This window comes from Mytilus trossulus, chromosome 4 (assembly GCF_036588685.1).
Source record: "Mytilus trossulus isolate FHL-02 chromosome 4, PNRI_Mtr1.1.1.hap1, whole genome shotgun sequence".
In the NCBI taxonomy this organism is placed as follows: domain Eukaryota; kingdom Metazoa; phylum Mollusca; class Bivalvia; order Mytilida; family Mytilidae; genus Mytilus; species Mytilus trossulus.
In genome coordinates, this window is record NC_086376.1 from 59960965 (window position 1) to 59974485 (window position 13521).

Below are 13521 nucleotides of genomic sequence, written 5' to 3' on the forward strand. Positions count from 1 at the left end.
CAAATAGCTTTATCAATGTTGTTAACTGCGGCACGTTTAAAGGTTTACAATATTTCACTACGTTCTTTCACCATTTTCACTGTCTGTCTGTTTTCGACTTATGAGGTTGTGGTATTTTAGTTTAGTATTTTTTTGTGTTTTTACTTTTATCATACTAATTCCTTACTGGACGGAATGTGGTAAATTAACATACGATGAAAACATAATCTATCAATTTTTAAAATGTGCATTCAACCCACTACCAACGTATAGGTGTTCCGCCTAACAGAACTGGAATTTTTGTTATACACAGAACCATTATACCTATCAGGGGCGGATTCAGGATTTTGGAAAAGGGGCGAAGTTTTTAAAGAAAAATTTTTGAGACCTTTTTTGGGCCTAAAAAACATAAAATAAGTGTAAAATGCACTTTTTAAACGATTCCCGTCGTTGGACATGTATATTTTTTAGTAATTGCAAACTGTTTTGCGATGCTGTATTCGAAGCTCCTATATCAATTGTCTATCATAAAATGATAGTACGGATTTAAAGCTATGTGCTAATAAATTTGATGTGGGGCTTTTCAGTAAAAATAGACATGAACATTCTCGCAGATTTCTTGTTGTAAACCAGATATACGCCGGGCTATTCGATAAATATTTCGATACGACGAAAACGAGTTAAAAAGACAAAACAAGAAATTTTTATTCAAATGTTTGTTTGATACTGTAGGTTTCGCCGAACAAAATTAATCATCAATGGAAGTGAGGGGTTCTTAATCAACCAAAGGCTACCAATGGGTCTGAAATGACATCGAATTTATGAATGATGGTAGAATATGTAGACATAAAGGCTACACCCAGCAGGCAGGTTGCAGTTAGGTCTTGAATAAAGTATTCAATATAGCAGTTAGGCGAACCAGACATTCCGGTTAGACATACAAACCCCGGCCACAAAAAAAAATACGCCCGTTTTTGTTCTTCATGTTCAATAATTCTGTTGGATTTTCGTTTCAAATAGCAAAAAACGTGGACAAGGTTATTGTTTTAAATCTAGATACGGCCAGAATTTTTGTTAAAGGCAAATATCAGTCAATTTTTTTCTCTCTCAAATATCCCAGACTGTCTCCTCAAATCAAATGGTTCGTACCTTAGACTTGAAATCTATCTCGAGCTTATAAATACTGACTGGGGATCATTATTCAGCTGTAATTTTAAAATAGGGTGGGTGTTTTGGGTTAAACATGTTTTCGTAGGGAAATAATTATGCTGTGGAACTTTTTTTCATGATAGTGTAATAGTCTATAGACGGTATTACAATCTGTTTAGTGGAATAGTAAAATAGAAGTCAACACGCTCTTGTTCAATACTGTGTCGCTTTGAAGGTGTCATGATTGTCATCCTCAGCCTTAGCCATGTGTTACTGTAATTTGAATTTCAAAATGACTGAGTGATGTTTTTTTCGACGCACTGGTCAACTCCACCGCCACGAATCACATGACTTTGACAATCAGTAAAATACCAGCGAAAAATATCTTTAAAAGAATTGTCGCATAGAAATTAAAAACAAGGGAAATGTCAAAGTTCACGAAGTCAAGTCTGATAAATCATTTTACAAAATTTTCTACGCCCCCTCTGGATCCGCCACTGCCTATTCCTGTTGGAACAAATATTTCATACCATTTATTCCGTTAGGAACATATACTGTAACATTTTTTCCTGTGGAAATATTATTCAAGAAAATTTATTCCTGTGGAAATAATATTCAAGAAAATGTATTCCTTTTGGAACTTATATTATGAAGGAACTTATATTCCATGACACCACCAATACTATATATATATTATACAATACACTGAATGTGAGCAGCATAAGGTAACCATCAAATTGGCGGCAATTTTTTTTTTACATTAATAAAAAAAAAACGTTTAAGTCGAATTCAACAACCAAACTTTCATGACCCTCTTTCAAAACTTGAAAACCCTTTACCATGCCCCAATAAGCAATGCTGCTACCAATATTCATTTTTTAAGACGAATATATAACAGTTCAAATGATAAACTACCTCACAGGAAATTAAAGAATGCGCAACATATACTACATCAAAAACAGTGCTCATGAAAGGTAAGCAGGTCTTGTTCCGCTAGTGTCACTGTTCGCGTTAATCATTTGAAAACAAAATCCATTTAAAAGTCTCATTCGTTGATGTCATAAAACAAGAATTGAGTTACTATAATGGCCATCTTTTACTGAATTGTTGTTTATTGTTATGTCTTTGCTTAAACTAAAATTATGCTGTGATCATTAAATCCATGCAGTTATGATTGTCTGAAACATGCATGAAACATGCATGAAACATTTGCCACTGTACGTTAACATGTTTGCATGAAACATTTGCCACTGTACGTTAACATGATTGCATGAAACATGCATGAAACATTTGCCACTGTACGTTAGCATGATTGTCTGAAACATGCATGAAAGTTCAAATATTTGTCACTGTACGTTAACATGATTGTCTGAAACATGCATGGAGAGTTGTCTCATTGGCACTCACACCACATCTTCCTATATCTATGAAACATTTGCCACTGTACGTTAATATGATTGTCTGAAACATGCATGAATCATTTGTCACTGTACGTTAACATGATTGTCTGAAACATACATGAAACATTTGCCACTGTACGTTTACATGATTGTCTGAAACATACATGAAAGTTCAAAACTGTCACTGTACGTGAACATGATTGTCTGAAACATGCAAGAAACATTGACCTATTGCATACAATATCCGAAAAACAGACAAAAACACAAAAACTATAACCACTGAACCATGAAAATGAGGTCAAAGTCAGATGACATCTGCCAGTTGGACATGTACACCTTAAAGTTCTCCCATACACCGACTATACTAGACCTATTGCTTTTAGTAGCTGAGATATGAACTTGTCTACCAAAATGTAATCTTGTTCACTGATCCATGAAATGAGGTCGAGGACAATTAAAAACTGTCTGACAGGCGTGAGGACCTTTCAAGGTTAGCACATACCAAATATAGTTATCCTTATAATAAGAGAGAATTTAACATTACAAAAAATCTTTACTTTTTTTCAAGTAGTCACCGAAACATGAAAATGAGGTCAAGGACATTGGACATGTGACTGACAAAAACTTTGTAACATGAGGCATCCATATACAAAGTTTGAAGCATTCAGGTCTTCCGCCTTCTAAACTATGAAGCTTTTATTGCAAACCAAATGAAAGTTTATCACAGAGGTATTTAAACTTTTGCAAGTTTATCTGTCCCATTGAATCAATACAAAAGTTATTATTCTCTGTGTAGTTTATTCAATTGGGGCCTATAAATTTCTTCTGAAATGAAATGAGAGGGTTAGTGCCATAGAACCATTCGTTTTTGATGCGTTTTATTAATTGATTTTGCCATGTGATTATGGACTTTCCGAATTGATTTTCCTCTAAGTTCAGTATTTTTGTGATTTTACTTTTTTCTAGGAGAAATCTATCACTCATTGGTTAATTTACCTAACCAAAAAAATATTCACTTTTTTTTTTTATTGAAATACATATATAAACTCACATAAACTGCATGTGATACTGTATTTATTCATTGTCAATAACATATTTTCAATCTGTTCAATATAAACTTAATTATAAAAGTTTTATTTCTGGAATTTGTTTTTTACTACTGTTCCAAATAATATGCATATTTTTTGTGGTTGATCAGTTATAAAAAATACATTTATGAAGATTTTAATATGAACATTATCACTTTCAAATTTTTATTTCTGAACACACTAAAAAAGCATTTTTTTTAGTAAAAATTCGAAATTTGATCAGAAATTAATGTTTAATCTATTTATCAGTGTTTATATTAAAAAAAAAAGAAAATGTATTATTGATATTGAGTAAATACAACATCACATACAGTTTTGTGATTCCTTATTTGCACATGTATTTTCATCATTGACAGTTTTGTTCAGGTAAATTTATCAATGAGTGATAGATTTCTCATAGAAAATATTTAAAGGTCCCATTCAATAAACTATACAGAGAACAATAGCTATTGTATTTGTTAGATGGGACAAAAGAACTTGCAAAAGTTTATATGCACAGGTAACTTGCAGGTGAATCTATGGAAAAGTAGATAGGGTTTGCAAAAAGATGTAAGCTAACACTGTCACTGCTACCACCGCTGTAGCCACTGGATCACTATCCCTATGTCTAGCTTTCTGAGATAAAAGTCCCTGACTCGACAAAAATCATAGGGTCCTCCACTTTGTTTTTGATGTATCAACCAATCTAGTTGCTAGTGAAATAACATAAAATAAATTGCTATTAAAGGACTGCTGGATACAACCGCTGAGGTCCAACCTCGAACAGTTTCACTGTTTGGGCATAATTGGACACAATATTCACACTTGATAGTTTTGATACAGGTCTGAATTCTGATTGTAATTAAATATTTGACATATAACAGGTTTCTCACACAGAATAACTGTTTTTTTTTTATCCCCCTTTTTTCAATTAACTCCTAATTCCGAAACAGTTTGAGCCATCAAGAACAGTCCTTTCTATCCCTTTATGGTATGAAGACTTGTGGTATAAATTTTAATTTCAGAGAGATCCATACAATGTTCCACTAATTCTTGTCTGGAAACTAGAAACATGCTTATTTGGGCCCCTTTTTTGGCCCCTAATTCCTAAACTGTTTTGACCATAACCCCCAAAATCATTCCCAACCTTCCTTATTTTGGTTATAATAGTTATCAAAGGTAATAGGATTATAATTTAATACACCAGACCCGCCTTTTTTCTACATAAGACTCATCAGTGACGCTCAGATCAAAATAGTTATAAAGCCAAACAAGTACAAAGTTGATGAGCACTGAGGACCCAAAATTCCAAAAAGTATAAACCTTGTGTTTAAATATCATAGAGAACTTAAAACTAGAGTTATTGTACGGAAACCAAATGTGTCTTCAGACGGTTACACAGACGACGCTGCAGACTATGACACAGACAACAACAACATCATAGTATTATACAAACCCCAAACATTTTTTGGAGGTTGTCAAAAAATGAACATTTTACGGCTTACTGCATGATGACGTTATGCTTATTTGACATTATGTCATATTTTTTCATCAAGAAAACAACTTTCAATATTGTGTAACGTAGAAATGAAGAAGATGACCTAACTATTATTTCATATGAAAAATTAAAAAATTCACGAATCAACAACAATCAATTTAAAAAAACAAATCTTTGCATTCATAGTTTGAGACTTGATATTTTAATAAAAATATGCTTTGTCAATTTTATGTGCTTTCTATAAAACTGTCCATCTATTTTAATAGACCTAATTCAGTAATACTTCAAAAAATAAAAGAGATAAATGCATTATTTTTCAATTCTCAATTAATTTTTTAAAGTTTAAGAATACAAAGTTATTAGCAAAATTCTAATTTTGGGTAGAAATGGGTCTTCCATGTTTTTTTAGAATTTTTTTTGTCCAATTTTTTTCTTTTCTACCCGTTAATTTAATCACACATATAAATAGATTGATATTTAAACTTAGGTAAGTAATTTTTCAAGTAAAACATATTGTTAAATAAATTTAAGACATACTTTGTACTAAAATAATATGCTGAACTAGGCAAAATACGGGTAGTGGATAACAAATATTTTTTATTTTTTTTCAAGTCTGAACTAAATAACAATATGACTTGTAAGCATCAACATATTTGAGTGCTTATCACAATCCTCCATACTTTGTACTCCCTTTTTGACTAAATTAACCAATTCAATATACTGATTACGATATTCATTTATTAAAAAAAAGAGGCAAGTTTTACATTTAAAAAATCAAAATACAAAAAAAAAATTTCAATGAAAGTTCATTTCTGCTTACATGTAAATAAAGAAAATCATTTACATACTAAATTTTCATGGAAAACTATATAAATAAAGTTGCAATATATTAAATCCCTGAAATTTTTTCTCCAATTTATAAATTAGAATTAGTAGTCTTTCTAACCCAAGATTTGATAATTTGATGTGCTATAGCTTGTTCTGGTGGAACAAAAAGTCCTTCAGGATGCTGTCTAGTTAACATTTGAACAAGTTCTGGACGTCTAAACCACCTAGCATCTTCAAGTTCATCTTCATCAACCTAAACAAGAAGAAATCTGATTATAATACCACAAAATTATATACTTCTTTAAATCCTTATTAACTATTATATCAAAACTAAAAATATTTTCATAAAGAATAAAAGAATAAAAGTATTTAGAATTCCGATCCTATTGATTAGAAAATGACACCCAAGATGAACAAAAAAATAAAATCATTACCAGTATTCATAATTCTGTAAATTCAGAAATTATTGCATGCATTTATTATTGCGATTTTGTCATTTTAGACTTAAATGCAATTTTAATTTTTACGATTTGAACGAAAATCCTGTTTTAATTTATATGAAATATTTCAAAATGTGTGTTTAAGTTATTATGTTTACAAATTTGTTGCATTTTTTGCAATAATACAAACATTGCATTAATTTCTGAATTTAAAGTAGTGATTTTGAGATTATATACAAGTTCCTGTTAGCATATCAATGAAAATGTTGGAAGTTTGGAACAATTAAGCAATTTTCATAGAAAATATTGGTATCTTTGTTCATATGTTCATAGTGTAAGTTTGATGAAAGATTCTGCATAAATTGTCATGCTTACAAAATTTTTAAACTATATCCATCTGAAAAGGGATAACATTTTAGACATTTGAAAAGCTACAGACATAGTCCAGTCAAACTAAGTTTTAACCTCAAACTAATTGCAACAGAAATGTGTTAGTTCTAATCTATAGCATTAAGCCCTAAATATACACAGAAAAAAAGTCCCTTTAAATCTAACTTGAGAAAAAGCAACATCAGCATTTTCAAAACTTATGGATATTAACATTTGAAGGGGAGATAACTCTGCAAAAATAAGTCTTTTTTGGGCAGTTTTTGGTTGATTTTCTTAAAAATTTATGTAAAGTATGATACTTTGATGAGTTTATAAGTTAGTTTTTGACTATCTGCAATTTTCTGCTCATGAAATGTACTTAACCGTATTGTTTTGGGTATTTTTTTCCGTTTGTGCATTTTTCATTAAAGAAATTGACAATTTGTGGCATAGTGACCATTTTGAAAAGATAATATAAAAATTTGGTATTTTTTATATATGTATATTATATTTGTTCAGTATCTAACAGTGTTAAAAAGAAACTTTAAACCACAAAAAGAAGAATACATGCTTAACATACCTTAACATGTTGAAAAATTCAAGAAATTGTCAACTAATGAATTACGAAACTAGATTGTAAATTGATAAAAGTTATGAAAACACCTTTAAAGTTGTTTATAATACTCTGAAGACGGCTAAATTATCAAGAATGAATACATTCTGTTGATCAGAAGCGATAAAGCTATCATTTTGTATCAATTTTTATTGATATTTCTGCCTTTTTTTTTCAGAGTTATCTCCCTTTTCAATGCAAATCTCCATAGTAATGTTAAACTGTGATTTTTTTACCCTTCCTCAAGTAAGATTTTATGGGACTTTTTTCTCTGTATATTTGGGCTGAGACTACTATAACACTATAATTGATGCTTGCTTAACGTCCAGTGGCAAATATTTCATTTTTGTTGTTGTTGATCAGGTTGATTTAATTGATGGTTGCTAAACGTCCAGTGGCAAATATTTCATTTTTTTTTTATTACATATTGATTTGCGAGTGTATGACATTCATTTTTTTCTGTACAGTATATGCAATATAATGTCTAACTCTCCACAAGAAAACAAATGATACAGACATCAACATTTTAAGGTGACCAAAAGGCTCTAAGCAATGCGTAAAATTCATATTGCACTGTCAACTATACAAGGTCTATTTAAGAAAAAGGTTTAACACATCAAACAAGAAAACTCACGGTCTTATTTATGAACAAAATAATAAGAAAAAAATCCAAATATGATGTATACAGCAACACACCAGTGAATTACAGGCTCCTTACTTTGGGAAAGCACATACATAATAAAGGCATGATAATAGATTTAACCATAATCACAAGCCGTACAATTTTATGATCTTGTTTGTTGTTTTTTCCCCACAGTAATCATATCAATAAAATCTATAAACCAATAAATGTGGTGTGGCGTTTGAATAAACCAAATTACATCTGTAAAAAGACACCTACATACATCCCAGTATTCTAATTTGAAAAGGACCAGTCAGACTGAGAATCAGAACTTTTACATGTATTAATGTATACAATATATCTAAAATATCACTACACATTATTCCATCCTTTTTCAATAACTAAACCAAAATGAGAGAGAACAAAAACAATTCCAGGTATAAATAATATTTTTATTATCTAACATTTATTCATAATGTTACTGTCAATGATAACTGAGAGTATTATGATAATTTCCCTGCAACTGATCTGGGTTATGCAAATTTCAGTATCTGTACAGCTAAGGATATATACATGTATCAGCGATGATAACTTGTAATAAATTGCATACAGTGAAAGGGAGATGGCAAGATTCTTCATCTTTATTGTGTGTCTCATTCACTGCAAATATCTCAATTTCTTGTGCAATCAGTTGCTCTGTGCCTTTCACTGGTGCTAGAAAAAGAAACAGCATGACAATCAAATTTAAGCGTTCATATTTTTTCATTCTCTTTCCATCTTCAGTGTGGATTGAAACTGGAACAGATGTCTCCTCCATACTGGTACCAACAGCTGTTCATTGTCGAGGATTACTCTCTTTTTAACTCCATTTGTTAATTTCTACATCTTTTGATCTTTGGCATTCTAAATTAAAAAAAAAAGATAGAGTTGAATAGACTATTTGTCTTACTTGTAAACTTTACTTCCTACATGTATGCCATCTGAGACTACTATAACACATTTGTCAGAGAAAACACCACAGACAGCAGGCATTAAATTTTGGAACCACAAGTGCTTCAGACATAACCACCTTAGAGATGGGGTTCACCTAAATGACAAAGGGAATGAAGCATTTTTCTTCAGCTATAGACATGCAATGAACTCAGTGACATATGTATAAAGTAATGGATATTACAGTAAACCTTATTCATTGGTATTCAAAGTCAGCAAATATTTAAATGTTATCATGTTGAAAAATAAACTTACCATTTTTATGCTTCGGTTCTTTTTTCTGATGGCTGTTCTTTTTCGGTCGTCCCAAACGGGATTTCTTTCGGAAACGCATTTCTGCAATAAATAAAGGTATAATCAGTAACATTGAAAACTTACTTATGCTTCTAGACTATAAACATGATAAATGAATACTCAGAATAGGGTCTGCAACTTTACTTAAACAAACTAATAGCCATGGTAAATTGATGGATTTGTTTAAAATGTGGACAAACTTACCTTTTTCAAATTTTTCATTTGGGAGTCTTCATCATGGGGACCCCCCTATGAAAGGCCGTTCATGTCAAAAACCCGATAAAGTAACGCGTTAATATTTAACGCGATAAAATCACATTTAACGCGATAAATGTTGTTTAAACGCGTTAAAATCATTTTTAACGCGTTAGTTGATAATTTAACGCGTTAAGCAATTCACTACAAAAAATGACAGAAAAACTTTCTGCTTTCGCCTTAACTAAGTTTTAAGACGTCAGATTTTACTCGAAACATGATAAATGAAATGGCCGGATGTGTCATATCTTCGTCAATTAACGCGATAATGTTGAGATTAGCAGCACATAACGTAGAAGCTTTTTTAACGCGTTAAATGCAACTTTAACGCGTTATAAGCATCTTTAACGCGTTAAAAGCAACTTTAACGCGTTAAAAGCAACTTTAACGCGTTAAAAGCAACTTTAATGCGTTAAAAGCAACTTTAACGCGTTAAATTATAGTATATATATCCCGGCGAGGGAAGAATCAAAAATTTGCGAATGCGTTTAGACGAGTTGTATATACATAGCCATGTATCACCATCATTGATGGCGATCCGATGGATACATCTGTTGTAGGGTTGTCACTGACTCAGACGTACATATTATATATATATACATATATACATATATACATATACTAAATAAATAAATGATTTGGAAAATACGTTGAAGGTATAAATAGTCATGAGAATTCCGAATGCAATAAGGTAACCGGGGCACTCTGGTTCTAAACCCTGGTACCATCTGGGTTGTTTGGTTCTGAACCTTGATTTTTCGGTTCGAAACCATGGTAACTGGTTCAACATCCGGGTTGTTTGGTTATAGTTTGGGTTCTTTTCTAGATTATTCTAATGTTCCCGTTGAACTTGAAGAAGATAACCACAAGTATTCGAATAAAAAGGTTAAGTAGGTCAAAGACGCTAAAATTGTTTTATAACATTAAACATTTCAGGATCGACGGTAAAAGAAGCTCATTGTAATGATTAGGAAACTAGATAAAAATAAAGCATCGTTTAGATTTTAAAAATAAATCGAAATGGTTCATTATATCGAACATTATTTTATTTAATTCAGTCGTTCTGTTTTATTTATTCCCGTTAATATTTCTAGACGTTTTAAAACAACAAAATTTGGAGACCTGTCGTTCAATTGGCCAATGATATATGCATCTAGCCACTTCACCAGTTGACGACTTGCATATATATTTAAATGCACATTTAAAGTTCGAATGCATTTTATTTAGTAGCTGCTTTGTAATAATGTCAGATTTGATAGACATACGTGTGAAGTATATATGTCACAAATCGTTTTGTTCAAAACGGAATCTTAAAAGACAAATAAAAAGAAAGTGTTGATCAATTTAAGTTTAATTGAAAAATATGTTATAAAATATAACAGAAATGTTGGTACTAATACTAATGATACAAATATCAACACGTAGACTAAAGATAGGAAATATGCTTAATCTGTTGTTTCTGTTCTTTAACTTTAGTTTGACTAAACCAAATGTTTTGAAACTTATACACAATGATTATGGTCACTTAACAGTCAAAATTACGTGAATCCTGTTTCTATATGTGGAGTTTACTTGTGCTTTCTTTTCACAAGCAGGGGCATCTGTGGCCCATAGACATATTGTACATTTATTTCAGTAAACGGTTTAATAACTTCCTTTGGATTCTACTCCAATTAGAATTAACTTGCATATTTTTTTTAGGATTGCGGTGCAGTTTGATAACAGACAGTGACCAGCATAAAAAAGTGTTTCACTAGATTGAGCTCTTTGTCTAAGTGTACTTTAAAGGTTCTTCGCACTGAGTTCAGTTTATTGATATGCGTTTACCTTCATGTGATTTTTAAGATGCTTAAACAGACTATCCATATCCATCAAATGAAATCCAAAGTAAAATGAATGAACCATTTTGAATTATCAATCCAACACAACTTGCAGTACATGGTGCTACTAGAGCAGTAACTACTCTTTCTAATTTTCACGGCAATTAAAAGATTTAGTTTTCATTTGATCAAAACATTCTTCATATCAAAAATTGAGAATGGAAATGTGAAATGTGTTTAAGAGACAGTAAAATGACAAAAAAGCAAAAAGCAGTCAAAGGTCACCAATGGTTTTTTAACATAGTGAGAAAATCCCTCGCCCGGCGGCGGACTTCAGATGGCCCCTTTAATAACAAAATGTGTACTAGTTCAAACTCCAATACATAAAACCGATCTTTCAATTAAAAATATACAAATATATCTAAATATTTAATATAGATATAAAAATATTGGATATGAGTGCAATCAGACGATTCTCCATATACTTCAAACAAAATATATACACTCACACCACATCTTCCTATATCTAAGTAACAGTTGTACAATGACGAAAAATGTCAAGATCATATAAAGTTTCTCGTGCCACAAGACTCACCATCTTATGACAATACATCTTCATGCTACATATTCAGAAGCACGGTCAAATTAGAATTATACTTTTATGTCAGGGTATTAAACAAAGGAACAGACTGTATCATGATGACACCCCCACAGTGCATAGGTCAAGAGTCAAAAAGTTTGCAGCCTCGTTTAGTCGAAATAAAAATGTCGCATATCCGTAGCATAGTGCAGTGAGAGTTTTGCGCTATCTATACGTTAAACAAACATCTAAATAAATGGTTGAAAGGATATACGAGCTTCGGATAAAATCTCTAAATAACAACAAAGGTTAACTTACATGAATATTCAAATAAGTCATATAAAATTCATATAAAATATCTGCATTCCTGCATCAAATTTTGCTAATTTGATTAATTTCTAACCTTACCATGTGATATCACTATGGTAAACTGATAGAAACACTTGATGCAGTCATGAAATTGAATATTTGCAATAGTACGACGAGAACAACACAAGAAAGAGTAAGAAACAAATGAAAGTAATTATACATAAGAACTTTTTATCACAATGCACAAACTAGGAACCGTAGTTTTCATTCATTGTATTCATTTAAAATGTACGCTCCCGTTAAGCAATGGAAATTAACGCTGTATATCTATATAAACGATCAATCTTGACGTAAATACATAAATAAATAAATAAATAAATAAATAATCTTTATTTCAAGAGGATGATCCCATTAGTTAAAACTTATCTTCCTGGGAGTCCTCAAAATAATAATTACATAGTTATAAGTACACACAGTATCATAAATTTATATTATATACAATATACAATTATTATTGAAATAATAATGAAAAGGCATATTATTTTGCACAATTGATTAAAAATTGGTAACATTTTGTTTTAAAAGATATCACTCATTTTGATTTCATTTGGTAAACTGTTCCATATTTGAGAACCTGCATATGAAGATGTTTTCTTTAAAAAAAAGTTTTTGGTTTTGGAAGATTTTTAAATAGTTTTTCAACAGCTGAATGTAAGTTAAAGTTTTGATTATCAGTAAAATGAAAATTTTCTTCTAAATAGTTAGGAACCATAGTTACCATTAAATGATTTAAATACAAGTATTGCCTTTCGGTATTGAATTCGTTTTTTCACATTTAACAGCAACTTTAAAGCGTTAAAATCAACTTCAACTCGTTAAAAGATATTGGAATGCGTTTAAAACTATTTTAACGCGTTAAAAGGTACTTTAACGCGTTAAAAGTTACTTTAACGCGTTAATAGTAATTTTAACGCGTTAAATATAACTTTAACGCATTAATAGCAATTTTAACGCGTTTACAGCAATTTTAACATTTAAATAGCAATTTTAACGCGATAAAAGAAACTTTAACGCGTTAATAGCAATTTTAACGCGATAAAAGAAACTTTTACGCGTTAAAAGAAACTTTCACTCGTTAAAAGATGCTGGAACGCGTTAAAAGTTACTTTAACGCGTTAAAAGTTACTTTAACGCGTTAAAAGTTACTTTAACGCGTTAAAAGTTAATTTAACGCGTTAAAAGTTAATTTAACGCGTTAAAAGTTACTTTAACGCGTTAATAGTAATTTTAACGCGATAAAAGAAACTT

The 13521-nt window shown here is 30.9% G+C and overlaps 2 long non-coding RNA genes across 2 annotated transcripts in view; both read right to left on the bottom strand.

The window, feature by feature from the left end:
- Window positions 1-5191: 5191 nt before the first annotated feature.
- LOC134715659 (uncharacterized) overlaps window positions 5192-13521 on the bottom strand; it is a 47244-nt gene continuing 38914 nt past the window's right edge. Inside the window, exon 2 of the long non-coding RNA XR_010106791.1 lies at window positions 5192-6174. This is a non-coding gene — a long non-coding RNA (uncharacterized LOC134715659). The remainder of the gene's footprint in view (window positions 6175-13521) is intronic.
- Window positions 8463-13521, bottom strand: part of LOC134715657 (uncharacterized) — a 43385-nt gene continuing 38326 nt past the window's right edge. The window contains exons 2-3 of the long non-coding RNA XR_010106790.1: window positions 9211-9291; window positions 8463-8868 (exon numbers count right to left, since the gene is read on the bottom strand). This is a non-coding gene — a long non-coding RNA (uncharacterized LOC134715657). The remainder of the gene's footprint in view (window positions 8869-9210; window positions 9292-13521) is intronic.